Source organism: Notamacropus eugenii, chromosome 2 (genome assembly GCF_028372415.1).
Source record: "Notamacropus eugenii isolate mMacEug1 chromosome 2, mMacEug1.pri_v2, whole genome shotgun sequence".
Taxonomy (NCBI): domain Eukaryota; kingdom Metazoa; phylum Chordata; class Mammalia; order Diprotodontia; family Macropodidae; genus Notamacropus; species Notamacropus eugenii.
Window position 1 is genome coordinate 361,354,508 of NC_092873.1, and position 20,162 is coordinate 361,374,669.

Consider the following 20,162-nt stretch of genomic DNA (forward strand, 5'->3'; position numbering starts at 1 on the left):
TTGTGTGGCTTTTGGTATTCCGAATCTTCCTAATTTGACATCAAGACAAGAGTGATGGAGAAAAGAATTCTGCCAAGATGATCCTTAAGGAATATCAACATTAAGGAGCAAGGTAGAGGATAAGGAGTGTACAAAGAAGAAAAAAAAAAAGGAATGGTTGGGGAGGAGAACCAGGAGACTGTAGAGGGTCTGACATCAAGGAAGACTTGAGACTAGAAAGCCACAAGTGGAGGCGTTAGGGAAGTTACAGCTCTTTACAATTTAACTGTAAAGGGGGAGAGAGGTGATGCAAAAAATGAAGGGAAGCCTTTTGAATTTTTTTGAGGATCGAGGAGACCATATTATGTTTGAGGACAGAGAAGAAAACCAGTTCTCCACTGAAAAATGAGACACCTGAGAGAGAGGTAAGCTCCAGATAAAGCAGAAGAAAATGGATTTAAGGATACAGGTAGAGAGGTTAACCTTAGGGAAAAACAGGGGCATCTTTTCTTTTGTGAATAGGGGAAAGGAAGGGAAAATATATGATGATATATTTTATATACCACATGTGAATTCAATCTGGTCCCTGAGGATCCAGACTTTTAACTCACTGAACTCTACCTTAACACCCACTGCAGCTCCCTCCTGTTTAGAGAGGAGATATTTATCAATCAACAAGCATTTATTAAGTGCCTATTATATGATGGTCAATGTGAAGACAGAGGCAAAGACAGATTTGGCCATCTAGAAGGTTATCATCTCACTGGAGGAAACAACATGTATATAAGTAGGTATATATAAAAGAAAAACAAGGTGATTTTGGGAGGAAGGCTTATAAATGGCCTCATCTAGAAAACAGAAATTGAGGAGAGCCTTGAAGAGAAACAAGGGGTTCTTAGGGAGGGAACATATCCTAGACATGAGAGACAACCAATGCAAAGGCACTGAGGTAGGAGAGTGAATGTCCTGCGAGAACAATAGGAAAAAAGGTCATTTCTCCTGAACCACAGACAAGAACATGCTAGTAGATGTTTAACAATTGGGTCTCTGCAGGTGCATGTGTGTGTGTGTGTGTGTGTGTGTGTGTGTGTGTGTGTGTGTGTGTGTGTAAAAGCATGCTTTAACACACTTTTACAGTTTAATCTATATTGTTAACCTTTTCTTCATAGTTTTTTTTAAGTCTAGACCATCAACAAAACAATAAATAAAGCCCTGATTTGTAACATCTGCCAATTTCTGAGGTATAAATGATCACAGTTAAAATCTAACAATCTGTTCTCCTCAGTTCCGATTGAGTCTAGCATGCCGCTGATCATAGCATGCATGGAAGGAAGTAATGTGCAATAATGCTAGAAAAACAGGGTGGATGGCCAGCATGTTGATTTGTATTGCTTACCTATACCAACAGTTCTTGCTTTACCTAAGTGGACCTTTCTGCTGACCTCTATGTAAAGTGATTTTTATGAAATGCAAATTTGCCTCTTTCCACCCACTTCACTTAGCCTGGACAACAGAAGCACAGACAAAATATATCTTTATGCAAGTCACAAAATGCATTAAAATGCAGATGTATTAAATATTGTGCCATGATAACAAACAGAATTATGAAATGACCAGTAAAGTTGATTTTAAAGTACGAGCAGCACTATGTAGTGAAGTTAACATAGGTGGGCAGTATTCTGTCCCTTCTCTATCTACTGCACCTAACCTTTATTACTAGTGATACAGATTATTACTATATCACCTAATATTACTAATAGTAATATTACTATTACTTTATTACTAGTGACTTCTTTTTTATGAAGCCAATGAGAGATGTTTGGTCAGAGCTTTTCTTTTTTTCCTCTATCTGACAATAGCGAGCAATATTGTCCTCAACTACTCTTTGAACTTTCAAAAGTCTTGAAGTATATGGATCCATGTTTTCAATACAAGAACAAAATTCACTCAAATGATGAAATGCTTCTGTGAATTGCTTCATTGTGAGTCTTTTTAGTTTGACCTCAGATTCTGAAGTTTCTTTCCCTTTCTCTTCTGTAGCTAGATTCTTATTTGACAGTTCTCCATGAAATTTAATCAACTCCTCCATATAAGTTCATTCTAGCTCCAATTCTTGTGTTAATTTTACAGTCTTATTATCCACTTCTTCTAACGTTTCATTTTTGTCAAATTCAGGGGAGTGAACTGTGGGCACGCTTTTTTCCAAACTCTTTCCATACACGTTTCTGTTACATCTTCCCATGCCTTAGCAACATTTGGATTGCATGGTAAATATATGACTTCCAGAAATCTCCTGATGTTAAGTCCTTGTCTGCCTCCAAAGCTGGGCTACAAATGTAATGCTAGTATTAGGGGGAAGGTAGATAACTTTTACATTTTCATTAAAATCATCCAGATGGAGAGAGTGATTTGGGGTATTATCTAGAATAAATAGAATCTTGAAAGGAATGCCATCATCATTACAAAACTTCTTGACTTTGACTTTAGGAAGGAAGCAGTGTATAAACCATTGTTCAAAGATGATAAGAATTATCTTTGCCTTACGGTTAGTGAAATAATATACAGGTAATGCTGCCTTGCTGATTCTTTCCAGTGTTCTGGGATTTTCTAAGTGGTGTACAAGAACAGGTTTTAATTTGCAAGTCCCAGATGCATTTCCTCCAAGAAAAAGAATAATTATTTTTTGAAGTTTTATACCCTGGCACAGTTTTTTCCTCCACTTAGATGTAGGTTCAAGATGGTATTCTATGATAAAATAGGCCAGTTTTGTCTACATTAAAGCGAGTTGGGACTTCGTCTATTATTTTTTGCAGGAACTCTGGGAACTTCCTTGCTGTTTCAATATCTACAGCCTCCCAACTGACATTTGCATATTATGAAATCCTGCACAATTTAAAAATTGGAATTAGAATTAGGATTTCTTTCAGAATTCTTTACTTAGAATCAAATTTCTGTAATGTGAATTTACACAAAGCAAGAACTATCTGTGTATATATACATATGGAGTATATGTGTATACACACATGTAAGTGTGTGTGTATATGTATATATATTCTATATATATATATATATCTACATCTATATGTATCCATCAGTCTATCTGGAGGGCAGTATTGGTGAGGAAGTATAAGGAGTTCATGTAGGAGAGGCTGGAGAGCCTGCTTCTAGAAAATCATATCATGGAAGAACCTTTCTTTCTGACTTTGAACATACATAGACATTCTATAATGGGTTCTGGTCTGCTAAACACGTGATGGAAAGACTACTGATTGTCATGGTAGCTAGGACTGGGGTACCTTCAGAAGGCTCTAACCAGCCAAAGTGAATCCCCTGCTTTAGTGCTTCCTCTTTTCCAGGCTAGCTGCCTACGAGGAGAGATATGCAATGAAAATCTCTGCATGGGGAGAGCCTAGGCTTTGGTCTTTCTACTTTAGGTGAAGGAGTATCAAAGGCAGATATGATGTTGTGGGCAGCTAAAGGTCATAGTGAACCACCAGAAAACTGGGAGCTGGAGTCCATGCTGGAATTTGCTGGAAATCAGATGGTGAGGAACAAAGTTCTGAATGATTTGTTTGCCTCTGTATAGATGGAAGGCAGTGAAGAAGGAATGACAATAACTTATTCAGTGGCCATGCCACACAACTCTGTTGTCAAGTCCTGTCAATTCAAATCTTGATTCTATCTTCATAACACCTCTCGTACACATCCCTTTCTCTCCTCTGACTCTCCTACTACCTTGGTATGAGCCTCACCAAAGGACTAATGCAATGGTCTGTTGGTTGTTCTCTCTGCCTCAAATCTTTCCACCCTCCACTCTGCTTTCAAATTGATACTCATAAAACACAAGTCTAACCATGTCACCCAACCATTCAATAACCTTCAGTGGCTCCCTATCACCCCCACAATCAAATATAAAATTCTTTATTTGGAGTTCAAAGCCTTCCTCCTCTTTCCAGTTTTCTCTCACTTTATAACCCCCACCAAGTACTCTACAATCCAGGGACATTTGTTTTCTTGCTGTTTCTCCCACAAAATACTTCTGATTCTGAGCATTTTCATTGTCACCATGTTCCCCATGCCTTGAATTCTCTTCCTACTCATCTCAGTGTCCTGGTTTGTTTTAAGTCCCAGCTAAAATCCCAGCTTCTACAAGAAGCCTTTCACAATCCCCCTCAAAGCTAAGCCTTTCTTTCTGTTGATTATATCCAAATTTATCCTGTACATGTTTTGTTTATACAAGCTGTTTGCATGTTGACTTTCTTATTAGAGTGTGAGCTCCTTCTTGAGAGCCTTTCCTTGGATCCCCAGTACTTAGTACAATACTTGGCATATAGCAGGTGCTTGCTAATCTAACTATTGGATGTGACCTTGGTGGGACCAAATGCTCTGTCATTTGAGCCCACTCTCCCTAAGGATCAAGGTAATACAGGGGAGAATGTGCGCTCAAATATTGAGGGGGATATGCACTTCTGTTTTTATTATGTCTGCGGAGTTAACATACCTTTGTAAAAGCTAATTAATGTTAATTTAAAGATGTAACTGGTACACTATTCATTGGTGGATAACAGTAAGAGAACACGCTTGGAATGAGAACTTGAGCCAATGGCAGTAAATGACTCCCCTGACCCCTCAAGGATATCCTTAGAGTTTTGAGGAGGGAAGAGTAGTCAGCTCATGCTTGAAAAGTAAGTTCAAGTATTTCTATACATATCTGTAGCAAAAGAGGGCTTCTATTCAAGGGGTCAGATAGGGTAGGATGGGAATGGTTATAGATGTAAAATAAAGAATCAACAAAACATTTTTTTAATGCTCAGAAGAAAAAAGTACAGAAGGGGAAACAGAGCAATTTTATTATTACCATGTTGATATAAATATGTACATATGTTACACATATGCACATATACATACATATTATATATGGTATTATTACATATATAAATATATTGGTATAAAATCATATACATAGCAGTTCAGTTTCATACAGTCCTTCTTTCTGTTCTTTGTATTCTGTAAGGATTTGGTTTTTCTGTGTGTGTGATTAAGTCCAATAAAAAAGAAAAAATTATTTAAAAAGGAAAAGTAGGATCAGGTTGTGAAGGACTCTAAATTCCAAACGGGAGTTTACATTTGATCTTGGAGTTATTAGAGTTTATCAAGCAGCACCACAGTCAGATTCATGCTTTAGGAAAATCAGTTTGGCAGATTGGAGAGGGGAGAGACTAGACGCAGGAGGATCAATTCAGAGTTGTCCTAATAGCCCAGATAAGAGGTGTTGAAGGCCTGAACTAGGGCTGTGGGTGAGTAGAGATAAAGGGGCATAGAAGGGTAATGGTGGGGAGGCATTAATTTTTAAAACAATTTTATTTTCAGTTCCAAATTCTTTCCCTCCTTCTCCCTAATCTGACCCACTGAGAAGGGAAGAAATACAATACACTTTACACATATGAAATCATACAAAATGTGTTCTGAAAAAGAGAAAAATGTTTTAATTTGTACTCTGAGTCCAACAGTTCTCAATCTAGAGGTAGACAGCATTTTTCATTATGAGTCCTTTGGAATTGTGGTGGGTCGATTGTATTGATCAGTTACTAAGTCTTTCACTTCTGATTATCTTTAAAATATTTCTGATACTGTGAACATTGTTTCCCTGGTTCTTCTCACTTCACTTTGTATCAGTTCATATAAGTCTTCAAGGTTCTTCTGAAACCATGTAGGGGAAGTATTAATGAAAACATCTGACAGTTGAGTGGCTCTGTGAGGTGATTGAGATTGGGGAGCAGAGTGTGACACAGCTTAGGAGCCTTGGTGACTTACAGTCCATCATCATAGTACCCATAGAAGGTCAAGGCTTTAACCAACTGGTACTAGCTTTAAGGCTGACCAATCCACACCTCCTGCTTCCCTCTGCTCTGTGATTCAGAGTTGCCATTTCTTACATGAAAACCCCACTTCTTTTGCAATCTCTTCATAGTCTCATCCTCATCCAGCTGAATCCCACTACCACCCATGGCTTTTTCATTCAGTCACCCAAGCTGAAAACCTAGGTGCCATGCTTGACTCCTCATTCTCTCTCACCTTCCATATCCAATCTGTTGCCGTGTCCTGTCAATTCTGTCTTCTTGTATAAGCTTCCTTCTCTCCTCAAACACTTCCACCAACTTGACGCAGGCTCTTATCACCTCAAGCCTGGACTATTGTAGTAGCATGCTGGTCGTTCTCCCTGTTTCAAGTCTCCCCAAGCTACAGTGCATCCTCTACTCAACTACCAAAGTGATCTTTCTAAAATACAGATCTCACCACGACACCTCCCTTCCCCCCACCCAATAGCTCCCTGTTACCTCCAGGATCAGATATAAAATCCTGTTTTCACAACCTGACTCCTTCCTTCCTTCATAGCATTCTTAATAATACTTTATTCCTCTCTATGTACTCTATGAGTACCTTTTGTTGTTCCTGGAACAAGATACTCCATCTGCCTACTCTGGGCGTCTTCACTCGCTGTCTTCCATGTGTAGAATTCTCTCCCTCCTTATCTCAGTCTCTAAGTTTCCTTTGCTTCTTTCAAGTTTCAGTTAAAATCCCCCTTGCTTTAAGAAGCCATTCCTTATCCCCTTAATGTTTTTGCCCTCCTGTTGATTAGTTCCAATTTCTCCTGCACATATCTCATTTGTAATACTTCTTTACACATTGTATCTCATATTAGATTGTGATCTCCTTGAGGGGAGATATTGTTTTGCCTTTCCGTGTATCCCCAGCACTTAGTGCCTAGTACATAGCTTAATAAATGTTTTTTGACTTGACTTACTTCTGCCCTCTGAAACCCAATCCTATTACCTAAAAACCAAAAATTTTCACCTTCAATCTCTTCTTTTCATCCTCATGGAAAACTAGCCTTTTATAGAAGAGACTGTATACTAGCTACCTTCTCCTATGCTGATTGCCAAGGTGGCAGATTCCTTGCTTCCAATGCCCTTCCATATCCTTTCTCTATCATCACTCATCAGCTTCCCATCCTTTGAGATTCTATGTTATTAGGCCATAGCCTTGTTGCTATGATCTATTGGACTCCAGGTCACTCTCCTTCCTTTCCCAAGGAATCCAGGGCTTAGCTCACAGTTGTGTTTTGTTTTTTTTTTTGTCCCTCTCCCCCAATCTATGCCATCATAGTTGGAGATTTCAACCTAGCTGATACCCCTTTAGACACTTATCTCCAAGTTCAACTCAAGGTAACTCCATCTCTTATGACTAACATCTTTAGTCTATTTCCATACATTCCTCCACCCCACAATCAGAAGTGTTCATACTTTAGAGTCAAATCAAGTCCCCTCTCTGACCACAAATTCAGTGACTACTGAGTCCATTACTAATTGGGCCTTTAGTGCTACACATCAATTCTTTTGTTCTTCTCTCATTGTCTCTATCTCACTACCTTCAGTGTCTGTTCCAAACATTCTCTTGGGGTACTCATACTGTCACCCTCCCTCTCAACAGAGGCTCTGTCCAAATATATTACTAAAAAATACTGAAGCCATCCCATTCACCATGAGCTCCCTTTTCTCCTCATCTCTATAGTTCAAGTCACTTCAACAGTGTGTCCCTTTGTTCCAGTCATGAAGGAAAAGGTAGTTCTTCTTGCAAACACCAATTCTCTACTTTGTGCCCTGAACCCATCCTTCTCTGGCAGATTGAACTTTTGATTATCATATGGTATAACTTGAATATTTCCTTTCTCATAGGGTCATTCCTTAAATGCTTTTAGACATGAAGAGCTCTTCCTCAACCTTAAGCAAAAAAACCTTTTTATTTATTTCATCATCCTGTCAAGCTACTATCCTATATCTCTTCTCTTTTTCACAGGCAAACTGGTACAAAAAAGTTTTCTATGCTTTTGCCTATGCATTCTTATCTTATCTCATTTCACATCTACCACTCACTTTCAATCCTACCATTCAGTTAAAATTGCTCTTTCAAGAGTAGTAATAATTGCTAAGTTCTTAAATCCAATAGCACTTTCTCATTGTTTATGTTTATTAGTCTCTGCAGCACTGGATGTTGTTGACCACTTTTCTCTTTCAATAGTCTAGATTCTAGGGGATTCTCTAGTGAAGCCTATGGACCCCTTTCTGAAAAATGTTTATTGCCTACATTCATAATTAAAGGAAATGCTAAATTTCAGTTAAGTTATAGTGAAAAATAAAGATGTAATTCTCCACCACCCACAGCCTCCTGAAATCTATCCATAGAGTCCTTGAGGGGCTACAGACACCACATTAAGAACCCCTGTCCTTGACAGCCTCCCTCTGAGTTTGTGACACAGCTCTTTCCTGGTTCTCTTCTCATTTAAAAATATTTTTGTTTATTTTTATAAATTTAAAATTTTATATCTTCCAATTACATGTCATTTTTACAAATATTTTACAAATTTCTACAAAATTACAAATAATTTTTTACAATCATTTTTTCAAAATTTTGAGTTCCAAATTCTCTTGCTTCCTCCTGCTCTTCCTTCTCTTTGAGAACGCAAGGAATTTGGTGTTGATTATACATGTGAAGTCATACAAAACATATTTCCATATTAGCACTGACAAAGAAAGCAGACAAAAAATGAAACGAAAAATAAAGAAAGCTTAATCTTCATTCAGAGCTCATCAATTGGATCTTTGCAGGTAGACAGCACTTTTCATGATGGTACCTTTGGAATTGTCTTGGATCATTATCTTGATCAGAGTAGCTAAGTCTTTCACAGTTAATCATCCTTACAATATTGCTGTCACTGTGTACAATGTTCTGATTCTGCTCACTTCATTTTGTATGAGATCATATAAGTTGTCTTCCTGATCTTTTCCTACATGTCTGGCCCCTTCCTTTTTAGTCTCCTTTGTTGCACTGTCATCCTTGTTCCATCTCCCATGAATGGGTATTTACCAGAATTCTGTCTAGGGCTTTCTCCATATATATATATACCCTTTCTCTCATAGATTTTGATTTTATCATTTCCCATTAGTTCAATTATCACCTCTATGCAGAGGAATACCAGACGAAAATATATAATCCCAGTCTCCTTCCTGAACTCTAGTCCTGCAACATCAGCTCCCTATTTGACATGTTTAACTGTTGTAATTTGTATTACGTTCTTGAAGAGGACCATGACATCAGGAAGATGATGCCATGACTTGCAATTGAACTGGATTTAAGTGAGGGAGGACTATGCAAAGTCACTTGCCTCACTTTCTCCTCCAGAGCCATCTGGATCCAGTGGCAAGATATAGAACAGGACAACTGGAGATGGCCCCCAACATCTTTAATTAGATATCTCATAGCCATCTCAAATTCAAAACAAGCATAACAGAACTCATTTTCTCTTCTCCACAACATTCTTCTCTGCTGAATTTCCCTATTTAAGGGCATTGTCATCCTTCCAGTCATTGGGGTTTAATACATCATGTCATCCTCAATTCTTCCCTTTCTCTCACATACTCTCAGCAGCTAAGTCTTTCATTTCTAGCTCCATAAAATATTTCACAACCATCTCTCCTCCACTCACAGTTTAAGCTCTCATCACTTCCTGCTTAGACTATTTTTTAAAATTAAATTTTCTTTTTTTCAATGATTAAGGGTTTATTTTTCTCCTTCCCATTTTCACCTCCTCCCACCAATGGAATAAGAAAGAAAGAAAACAAAACTCTTGTAATAAATAAGCATAGTTAAGAGAAACAAATTCCCATATTGGTCATAGTCTAAAAATGTGTCTTATTCTGCATATTAGCTTATCATTTCTCTGTCATGAGGTAGATAACATTATTATCAGTCCTTTGGAATCATGACTGGTCGGAATTCTTAAGTCTTTCAGAAGAACTAACTAGCTACTAGAGCATTTTGAGTGGGAGAGTAAGAGTTGGGCCTGGGCCTAAGGAAAATCACTTTGACAACTACATGGAGGATGAATCAGAGAGGACAGATCAATTAGGCAGCTATAATCCAGATGAGAGGTAACAAGATCCTGAACTAAAGTGGTGACTGTGTGAACAGTAAGAGAGGGTCGGTGAGGAGAGATTCTGTTGGAGTATCTGACAATGTAGTAAATGACAATGTTTGGCAACTCAAGGGATATGTAGTATGAAGGAGAGATGAGTGGAAGATAATACTGAGGTTACAAAGCTGGGAAACAAAGAGATTGTTATGCTCTTGTCAAAAAATAGGGAAGTTACAAAGAAAAATGAGTTGTTAAGGATAAAGATAATTAGTTCTATTTTGGACATGTTGAGTTTGAAATGTCTCTCTGCTTTTTGTCTTTTCTTAGCACAGTTTCTGGCACGTAGTAGGTACTTAGTAAATATTAGATGACTGACTTTAGTATATTTGTCTTGAAATGTCCAATAAGCAGTTGGTGATATAGGACTGGAAAAGAATATCTATCTATCTTCCACATATGTACATACACACACACATATATCTATAGGAATCATCTACTTAGGGATGATAATTTACCCCATGGGAACCGATGTGGTCACTAAGTGAGAGTCTAGAATATAGAAGAGGGTCCAGGACAGACTCTAGGAGTAAACCCACTTTTAGGGGTTGTGATATGATCATGCTACTACAAAAGAGACTGAGAAGGAAATTAGACTGCCAAAAGAAGAGCTGGGAGAGAATATTCAGCAGTGATCAAAAGAATCAAATTCTGCTGAGAAGCCCAGAAATACGAAAACTGAGAAAAGACCATTAGATTTGACTATACTAGTTTGGAGAAAGCAGTTTAGCTCAGAGATATTGAAAGCAATATTGTAAAAGATTGAGAAATAAGAGGAAAGAAAGTAGAAGCAACAAGTGTAAGTGCTTTTTTTTTTTTTTGGCTGAAAAAGGGAGAAGAGATACAGGACAATAATATCGAGTAAAGGTTTTTTAGGATAGGTATATTTGTAGGCAGCAGGGAAGAAACCAGCAAATAAGGAATTATTGAAAATTGGAAGAGAGCCTGGCTTCCATCTTCCTTCTGCCACTAGAGCTTATTCATAGCTGACCAGCATTCACAAATCTCTGATCCAGGGCCCATTTGCAGCCTCTCCATCTAAACATTTTTTCCATTTTGAAGATGTTAAAAATAATATAATTACATCAATTATTCTAGAACCAATAACTTGCCACACTTCAAAGAGAGACTATACCATTAACCTTAATAATCACAAAGTCTATCTCTACAAGAAGAACAGGAAATAATGGATGAAAGTCCATGACCTAAAGGAACACAATGGACACATCACAGGTATTGACTGACTGAACTTCCAAGAGCAATCAAATTCTAACTGGTGGTGCAGACTAGAGTGCTTAAGTCTAGAGTCAGAAAGATGGCATCTGGAAATCAACCCTGGTGATTCTGAGGGTTAATCATTCAGCAACCTTTGTAAAGTGGTCTCCCCAGGAGAATAAATTTGCTGTGGGTAGCAGAGTTCAACTGATTTCTGTGTGCTACTTTGAATCTAAAGATGATTGGTGGTGAACAAATAAATAAAAAAAATCAGTTCATTCTACCGTCCTCAGTTTAGACAGGTGCCCCAACAATGTTTTATTGGCTTCTGGATTTTGTGATGTCAAATGCAGACTATGTTCTGCCTATATTAAAGAAGCTGAGGAAAAAAATGCCCTGTACTCCATGGGGTACCAAGATGACTTTTGGTCAATACATATGAGTCTGATGGTACTGGAAGTGGTAATTAGGTCCAAGAGGTCAATTTCTCTGCCAATGGGAACTGCCTCTTGTGGGTCAATCATGATAGTATTGTATCAGTTAATGATGCCTCTAAAAGCATGATGGTTTCATATGTATTTGTATATGTATGTATGCATGTGTGTATATATACACACGAAATATATGTATGTATATATGCATACATATTTCAATATGTATCCATACATGTGTATACACACATATCTATATGAGTTCCCCCTACTCCTAAGAGTTTATTCGTCTCTGAAAATAGTGTCATGGCTTCTGGTCATGACTGCTACCCAGTGCTACTTATTTATAATCATCATGGCTCCTTGACCTTTGATTCTAAATCATATACTCCAAAATAGAGCATCCAATACAACATGTCTGCTGTGGAAAGATTCTGCAACATGGACATAAGGACCACAATGGAGGATTGCAACACTGCTCCAGATATGCTGCACACAAAATAATAGCACCCAAGTGTCTATTTATGAAGTAGACAAACAAGATTGCTGCAAATTTTGCACCACTGGCATCTTTGGAACAATGACAACTTGAGATTTCAAGACTTTAGAATCTTTGATCCAGGGCCTATGAATCATGGGAAGCTGAATTTCCATGATTGTCATTTGATTAAATGCATCTCCATCTTTTCTATGTAGATGAGAAGGAGCTTGTCAAAGTAATCACTGAGAAAATATCCCTTAAAAATTTTTTTAAACATAATTGGTAAATGTGTTGGTTTAAAAAAAATCAGCAATTAAATTTCTTTGATGGATTATTTCATTCCATTCTTTAGCAGTTCTTTAAGCAGTCACTGTATGAAGTTACCATATTAAAGGAGAGTTTTGTGTAAACTTCTGCTAGAATTTTTTTTTAATGCAGGAAGAAAAGAAAAATTGGAGGAGGGAGAAATGATTGAAAGGACAACTTGTTGTGGAAAATAAGACATGGGATTAAGAATAAACACAGAAGGAGCTGCCCTTGGTGAAAAGAACTGCTTTGTTATCAGAGACTGGAGTAAAGGCAAAGAGAATTGGGGTTGATATCAAAAAAGCTTTGAGAATTAGATGTGAGAAAAAGAAAGAGGTGCTCACAAGTTTTTTCCAGTAAAGTATGAGGCCAGGTCCTCAGCTGAATGGAGGAGGAATGGGGCAGGAAGTGGTGTAGGAGATTTGAGGAGAGAAGAAAAGGTTTGGAACAATTTTTAATCTCTTCCTATCTACTGGCTCCTTCTCTTTTATCTAGACATGTTGAGATATACCACATTTTCTTAAAAACCAACCAAACAAAAATTCTTTACTTGACCCTGCCATGCCTTTCCAGCATCTATCCTCTCTTTCACTGCCAAACTCACAGAAAGAACCACATTAGCTGCCTCTACTTTCTCACTACCAACCCACTTCATAAACCTTTACAATCTAGCTTTTGACCCCACCATTTGACTATACCCATCTTTTTTGTTTCACAGATAACGCACAGAAGGCACTGGAGTTTTCAAATTCCAGCCTCTAACAGGTTTACTCTTGATCTGGTCAGACAGGCAGAAGCTTCCGAGGGGTTAATAATCAGCTTTAGTCTCATCTAGTCTTCTCAGAAGGGTTGCTGATAAAGGAGCTGGTGCTCCTACAGCATTCCCTAATCACCCTTCTTGCAGGGGCTGGTGAGAAGGGAGGAAGCAGCTACCCTTAGGTCTCGATGGGGTCAATCAATACCCGTACAGCTTGTGCACTTCCCTAAATCCCCTCAAGTCTCAAAGGATGCCAGTTGAGGCAGGTACATGTATTCTACTATGCATTACCCATGATTTCCCCAATGGGTTCCCTGTGGTTTGCCCTCATTCTCTGACCCACTTGCTTTACAGGGCAACAGACAAAGAAGTCATCTTGCCAACATTAAGCTCACAGGTTAACTTTAGAAATATCATCATTCAGCACATAGTAAATATCACATTATGTCACCCCTTATCTCACAGTGCAGCCTCAGTAGGACTGTCTGTCACTATGATTCTGGGAAGTACTATCTAGAATCCTTATGGCTATTCTGGAAGTTATTATCTAACACCTGGAAACTAGACATTCCTATGGTCATGGATCCTGAGAAACTAACTCTAAGATGGATAACAAAATCCTCTTTACATACACTTTCAAAGGTAACTAATAATTTTTTAATTGCTAAATCTGGAGGTCTTTCTTCCATCTTTATTATCTTTGACGTTTTTGCAGATTCTGTCTGTACACCTTCCTTTGGACATTTTCTTTTTCCATTGGGTCCTGTTAACACTGTTTGCTTGGTTCTCTAACAAGTTTGAACATTCCTTCTTAGTATCCTTTGCTTGATCTACCTCTTATCCTTTTACTGTAGGTAATCTCTATGGCAGTGGATTCCATTTAGAGGTTTAATGATGGTCAAAGAGAATTGTTCTAAAAATTTTTTCTACTGGATCTTTAAGCAGTAAATAATTGCCCAGTTATTTTACAAGTACATTTTCCCTCTGCAACAATAAGCATGTATATGTTTGAAGTATTATAGGTTTGTTTCTGCAGCAATTTGAAACTATCATGATCATGCACACAACAATTCTGGTGTTCTTGTAGTGATTATATAAAACTCTGACTGCTTCTAAGTTCAATGTCTCAGCCTGTCATCAAATTGTTTTCAAATTGCCACAAGAGTTTGACATTCAGGTGCAAACTGATTCCCAATAGATGATTAGACACATACAAGTACCCTCTGCATACTGCACCAGAGTAGCTCCCTCATACCCCTCAGATACCTTGCAATTGTACCTCATCAGCTGTGTAATCACTTGATCAAGATGTTAGGGTCATGCGAATTCTTGCAGCACAAGTTTCAGGATGTTTGAAAACTATTTCTGGGCTTTCATTATGAATCATCTTGAAACGATCACAGACCATCATAAACATTCTTTAGAAACATTATGTAGTTCTTCAGTGTTAAGGATGTTTTTTGTTTCATTTATTTTAACCAACCAAATAGTTATGTATTTATTTATTTAAATTCTGATTTTCTCCTTAGGCTGCTATTCTTTTCCCTGTAGGATTTTCAAATGAACTGGTTGGTAAGACTTCATTCAATAGTTATTGTGCCAGCAGAAGAGAAGATAGCTACATCAGAAGAGAATTTTTGCTTACAAGGGTTAGCTTGTAATAATAATAAATGCAACTGAATTTTAAGTACATTTATCATTTACTACAGTTCTTGTCAGCCAACAGAAAAGTAAATATTTTATAGTGTAACTATTCATTTTCATCTACTGTTTAGGTTGCTAAAAACCAAAACATAAATTTCCATATCTCAGCAATAGAGCTTTTAAATTCTACCATTTTTCATCACAGACTTGTGTGAGTGAGCAGTTTTACTGTATTCTATTTTTAAAAAATCAAAATACAGAGATAAAATTATTGTGGGATGAGATTTTTAGATTAAAGTTTGTCTGGTGTTGAACTAAATATTGCAGATCTTTGTTTAAAAAAGCCCATTATAGAAATTAAATGTAATTATTATACTACATTAAATATCTTCCAAATTATAACTTATTTCAGTAAAATGTTATTTATGTTCAACAAAATTTGTAAAATAAAGAAATGTGGTATGAAGTGTTGCTGGATTACTTCTTTTAATTCTTATAGGATGTCCCAATATTATTTTATTAAGTTTTATCATTAAATTTTATAATTTTATATTTAGTTTTCATTGATAGAATGCTTTATAATTATAAGTATAAAATGTAAATTTAAACTTGTAGCCTTTGGGGGGCAAAGTTATTATAGTTATTGTAAGCACCTAATGAACACATCTCAAAGAATATTAAGACTAATATTAAATTACCTTTGGAGTTCACAACATTATTTTTTGTTGTTGAAAGAAAAGAACAACAACAAAAAAAACCCTTGGGAATCATTGCGTTGACTCTATCTGGGTCCCCTTATCTTCTTTCTTTATACCTCTCTCTAGGTGATCTCATTAACCTCCATAGGTTCAAATATCATCTCTAGGCAGATGATTCCTCCCAATTCCCATTCTCTCTTTTGAATCCTAATGCCATATCAATTTCCTGCTGGTTATTTCCTCATTGATATCTAACTGGCAACTCAAATTCGACCTGTTACAAACAAAATTCATTATCTTTTCCTCTCAATCCACCCTGCTTCCAAACTCCCTTCTTTCTGTTAGGCGGCATCATTAAGAGTCTGGGTCATCTGAGTTAGTAAATTTTGTAAATTTGAGAGACATTCTTGACTTTTCAACTCAACAATATATACACACACACACACCTACTGAGGGATATAAAATATACATGGATACAAGATCATGTGAGGAGAGAAAACAGATGGCATCTAAAGTGACCCTTGAAGGAAACTGAGAATTCTAAAAGATAGAGACAAGGGAATGCATTTCAGAAATGCTGCCACAGACTGTGCAAATGCATGGCCTTTTCTCTCCCCCATACCTTCTCCCTTCCCTCCCCCCCATCTAAACAATTGCTTAATATTTCCTTGGTAATGTAGCACTTTTGACCTACTTCCATAGAGGGTATTTACTTACTACTTAGAGATTCAAGGGGTACCCTGCAGATAACCACTCCTGACAGTACAATTCATGAGCCCTCTCTAGTGTATAAATTTTAACTTGAAGCCTTTAGGGGATATTACTTGTCATATCAGTACATGCAAATAGCTGGTAATAAAGGCATTTATTAACACAGCATAATGAAAGTAGTAGCTGCAAAACATTAGTCATATAATCTCGGGGAACACTCTCTCAAAAAATAAACAGTATCCATGCATAAAAAGAATGGCTAGAGTATAATGGTAGCAAAGCATACAGGGACACACATGGCCAAGGCAACTCACAACTCTGGTAATGTAGGACATATAAGTCCCTTTTTTTGACTTTGAAAAATTCCCACAAAGCTCCCTACAGAGCTTAGCATCTCTGTTGGGCAGGTTGCTTAGCTGGGTTCCAGGGTTTTTATTACAGCTGATTTCCAGGGCTAGGTCTTTCTGAATTCCATAGTCAGCTCTCTTTACTGCCAGAGGTTCAATTTCTTGAAGCTGCTTCCTGATGAGTAATCACCTCTCTTCACACATATCTGTTGGAAGTGTGTTTCTATGCTCCCTCAGCTGTGCCTACAATTCTTTCTCAAAATGCTAAATGGAGTCTCTCCTCCTGGTCAAGTGGCTCCTCTTCAAAGTGAGATGGATGATTCAGGGATGGGGGGAAGAGAGAGAAATCTTTTCCTCAAGAGATATTTCTTTCCAGGGGTTGAGTTCTCCATCCACTATTGGCTCAAACTGATGAACTAGCTATAGAGCTACCAGCTCAGCCATTTAAGTGCTGTTGAGGAATGGCCAAAATTTGAACCCAACCATTTCCAAGCTGCTTCTTTTAGTAGAGAGAGACATTCACACTTTTAAAAGATCACAGATCCTGTGTATCTCATACACAGGAGATCCCACAAATAACCCTTGTTAATACATTAATGCATGGGTTCTTAATCTTTTTTCCCTTGTTGATCCCTTTGTCAGTTTGGTGAAATCTATGGACATCATTTAAAAATATTTTTAAATGCATAAAGTAAAATATATAGATTAAAAAGGAAAGCAATTATAATGGACTTGACAAAAATTTTTAAAAAAAATTCTCAGCCTAGGTTTTAAGAACCTTTGCATTAACACTTCATCACCTGTCCTTATATCCATTACATCTATCTTCATATACCCATCTTCTCTATTTCCACCCTTCATCTCCCATCAAGATGACCAGAGTAAATTTTTAAAAATTTTAAACAAGAAGTTTATTTAAACAACAAGATGTTTGACTTGAAGGGAAAACTATCTTGGATCAACTTCCTTATAGTAATTTATCCCTACTGGGAGACAGAGATTGCCCTACATGTAACAGCTACGTACAAAAAAGTTATAAAATTGTCTTTGGTTTTACAATGATAAAAGAAAAACATTGAGATTATCCAATCAAACAAGGTATACAAGGATATTTTGTGTTTGTTTTTTTTTTTTTTTTTGTTAAACAGTGAGAGCAAAATAACTTACTGGAATGTAAAGATAAAAGTTGAATGAGAATGCCACTAATGGAGAAAAGGGGTATTTTCACAGAACCAGTTTGTTTTTTCCCCTCCCCATCTCCATTTGATGTTGATCAAAACATAACGTCAACCACTGAGTTTAAAAAAAAAATACCCATTATGCCTGTGCACCTACACCAGTTACTTTATGTGTGGTAAAGGAATGCAGGAAGGCAATCAAAGATAGATAACTATACTGCAGTAGTTAGGCTGTGGATGAACCAAATCTTGGTTTTATAATTGTGAATGCATTGTTTTCCTTGGGAGCACAGTTCTGGAGGAGAGTTGTAGATTTTCTTTTTAGTAAGCGCCTCTTGTCTGCTGCCGGAATACATCAATTGTATCTTCATCTTCCATTTCCAACTATGCAGGTTTGTCTGTTTCATTGATTGGTTGACCATCAAATCAGAATATGATCGACCTTATTGAAAAACCCTGTCGTTCACAATAGGTTTTAATTAGTTTACTAAGTGGCGTGTGCCTCTTAATCTTAAATTGCACCACCGAACCATCTTGCCCTGCCGCCTTCAAATTAATGTGGTCATTGTTTTCAGTCTTGACTCTTTCCTTCAGCTTTTTGTCTGTCATGGCGAGTCTGGGGGTCTCCTCTGCCACAGCTTCACAAAAGGCATCAGGATGGTCTGCTCCAAGGGAATGGGGGTGGGATAGGGGAGAGAAGCAGCAGTGGCAGAGAAGGAGGAAGATGATGGTGGTGATGTTGAGGAAGAGGAGATAAAGAAGGAAGAGGAGGTGGAGAAGGAGGGGGAAGAACCAGAGTAAATTCTTTAGAAAACCTTCACTGGATTCTTTAGCACCCTAATTCAAATTATCATTTCTCCCTCAATTGACCTCCCTGCTTCACACTTTCCCCTCTGTAATCCATCCTCTATATAGCTTCCTAAAGTACAGGTCTAATTATATAATTTCTTACTTAATGCCTCTAGGATAAAACACAAATTTCTCAGGCTGCCATTTAAAGCCCTCTATAATCAGGATCCAATTGACTCTTACAGAATTTTTTCATATTATTCTCCTTTATGCACCTGGCATTTCAGCATGAGTCAATTGATTTCATTTCAATTTATTAGGAATCTATTCAAACAAGACACCAAATACCAGGCATTCAAAGACACAAACAAGAGTCCCTTCATTTAGGCTTTTATATTCACCTTGAAAGGAGATAGTGGTGGTAAAATTCAAGATATACAAAAATAAATATAGTATAATGTAAATTGAGAGAGAATACTAAAAACTCAGGGCATTTTTGTGGAGGATGTGGTACCTGTGGTGAGCCTCAGAGTAAGCTAAAGTTTTTAATGAGAGCATTCCAAGAATGGGGAGCAGTATGTGAACACACAGATGTTGGAAATTAACTTTTGAAATCAAAGAATAGATAGTAGTCCATTTTGCTTGATAATATTGAATATAAAATTTTGGAATAATCTCTTTGTTCTCTATGAAGCAAACTCAGAGAGTGCCTCTTCCTAAGTCAACAAAAGCCGGATAAGGCTGATTTGGCATTCCTTAAGAGACCTTTAACCTAAATCACTTTTTCTGAATAATGGGACGTTTTCCATATCTTAATATTTTGTGGACATATACTATGTTATGGTATGTTAATGGTAAAGAAAACACAGACATCTTGGGTCATAATTTCTATCTAAAACTTTGTCAAACTCTGTTATCTTATTGTATTTACAACCTATGCAATTAAGAAATTCCTTTCTAATGGTCTAGTGGTCTCACCTATGGAGACCATAAATCTGAAGGACACAGAACACCTTCTTTGTCCTAAAACAGATTTAAGGCTGCCTATTTTTGGTATCTGGTATCTAGATTTAATATCTAGCTCCGTGGACTCTGCGTACTGTTACTTTAAAGAGAATGAATTAATCTATAATAAATAATGAAAATGTATGCATTTAGCCTGTTGCCTCTACTTTAACCAAACTTAAAGGTTAACATGTTGGATGTTGGACCACAGAGTTAATAAGGTGAAGGGTCAAGGATGACTGAGTTTGTACATTTAGATGCACCAGAAGGATGGCATTACCCTCCATAGATGACAGTCAATAAACATCAAGCACCTATGTGCAAAGCACTGTGCCAGGCCTCCGGCAAAACTGAAAGTTGTCAGGCCTAGAGGCCTAAGGGCTACCCGAGTCTTACCTTACCTATCGCAGGTCTTCGGCTGGCCAAACCGGATAAACGTATGAGAGAAGAGACTTTCCAGAGTCGAACAAGGGTTAGGCTTTATTCAGGGTCTTGGTTACATGTGCAGGGGGAATTCTTCCTGAGGAGAGAGGAATCTCCCAAGGAGGCAAAGATCTTACAGTAAGAGAATGGAAGTGGAAGTGGAAGTGG

The 20,162-nt window shown here is 37.4% G+C and overlaps 1 long non-coding RNA gene and 1 pseudogene across 2 annotated transcripts; one reads left to right on the top strand and one right to left on the bottom strand.

Annotated features, from left to right (window-relative positions):
• The first annotated feature begins 3,436 nt into the window (after positions 1 to 3,436).
• On the top strand, positions 3,437 to 12,286 carry LOC140523069 (actin-related protein 2/3 complex subunit 1A pseudogene; annotated as a pseudogene).
• Positions 12,287 to 16,391: 4,105 nt separating this feature from the next.
• Positions 16,392 to 20,087, bottom strand: LOC140528670 (uncharacterized). Of its 2 annotated transcripts, none has more exons than XR_011975256.1 (2): positions 19,973 to 20,087; positions 16,392 to 18,439 (listed from the first exon to the last, which is right to left on the bottom strand). It is a non-coding gene; the product is annotated as an uncharacterized lncRNA (long non-coding RNA). The 2 variants fall into 2 exon arrangements; XR_011975255.1 differs by having other exon boundaries at positions 19,968 to 20,052.
• Between the last annotated feature and the right edge of the window lie 75 nt (positions 20,088 to 20,162).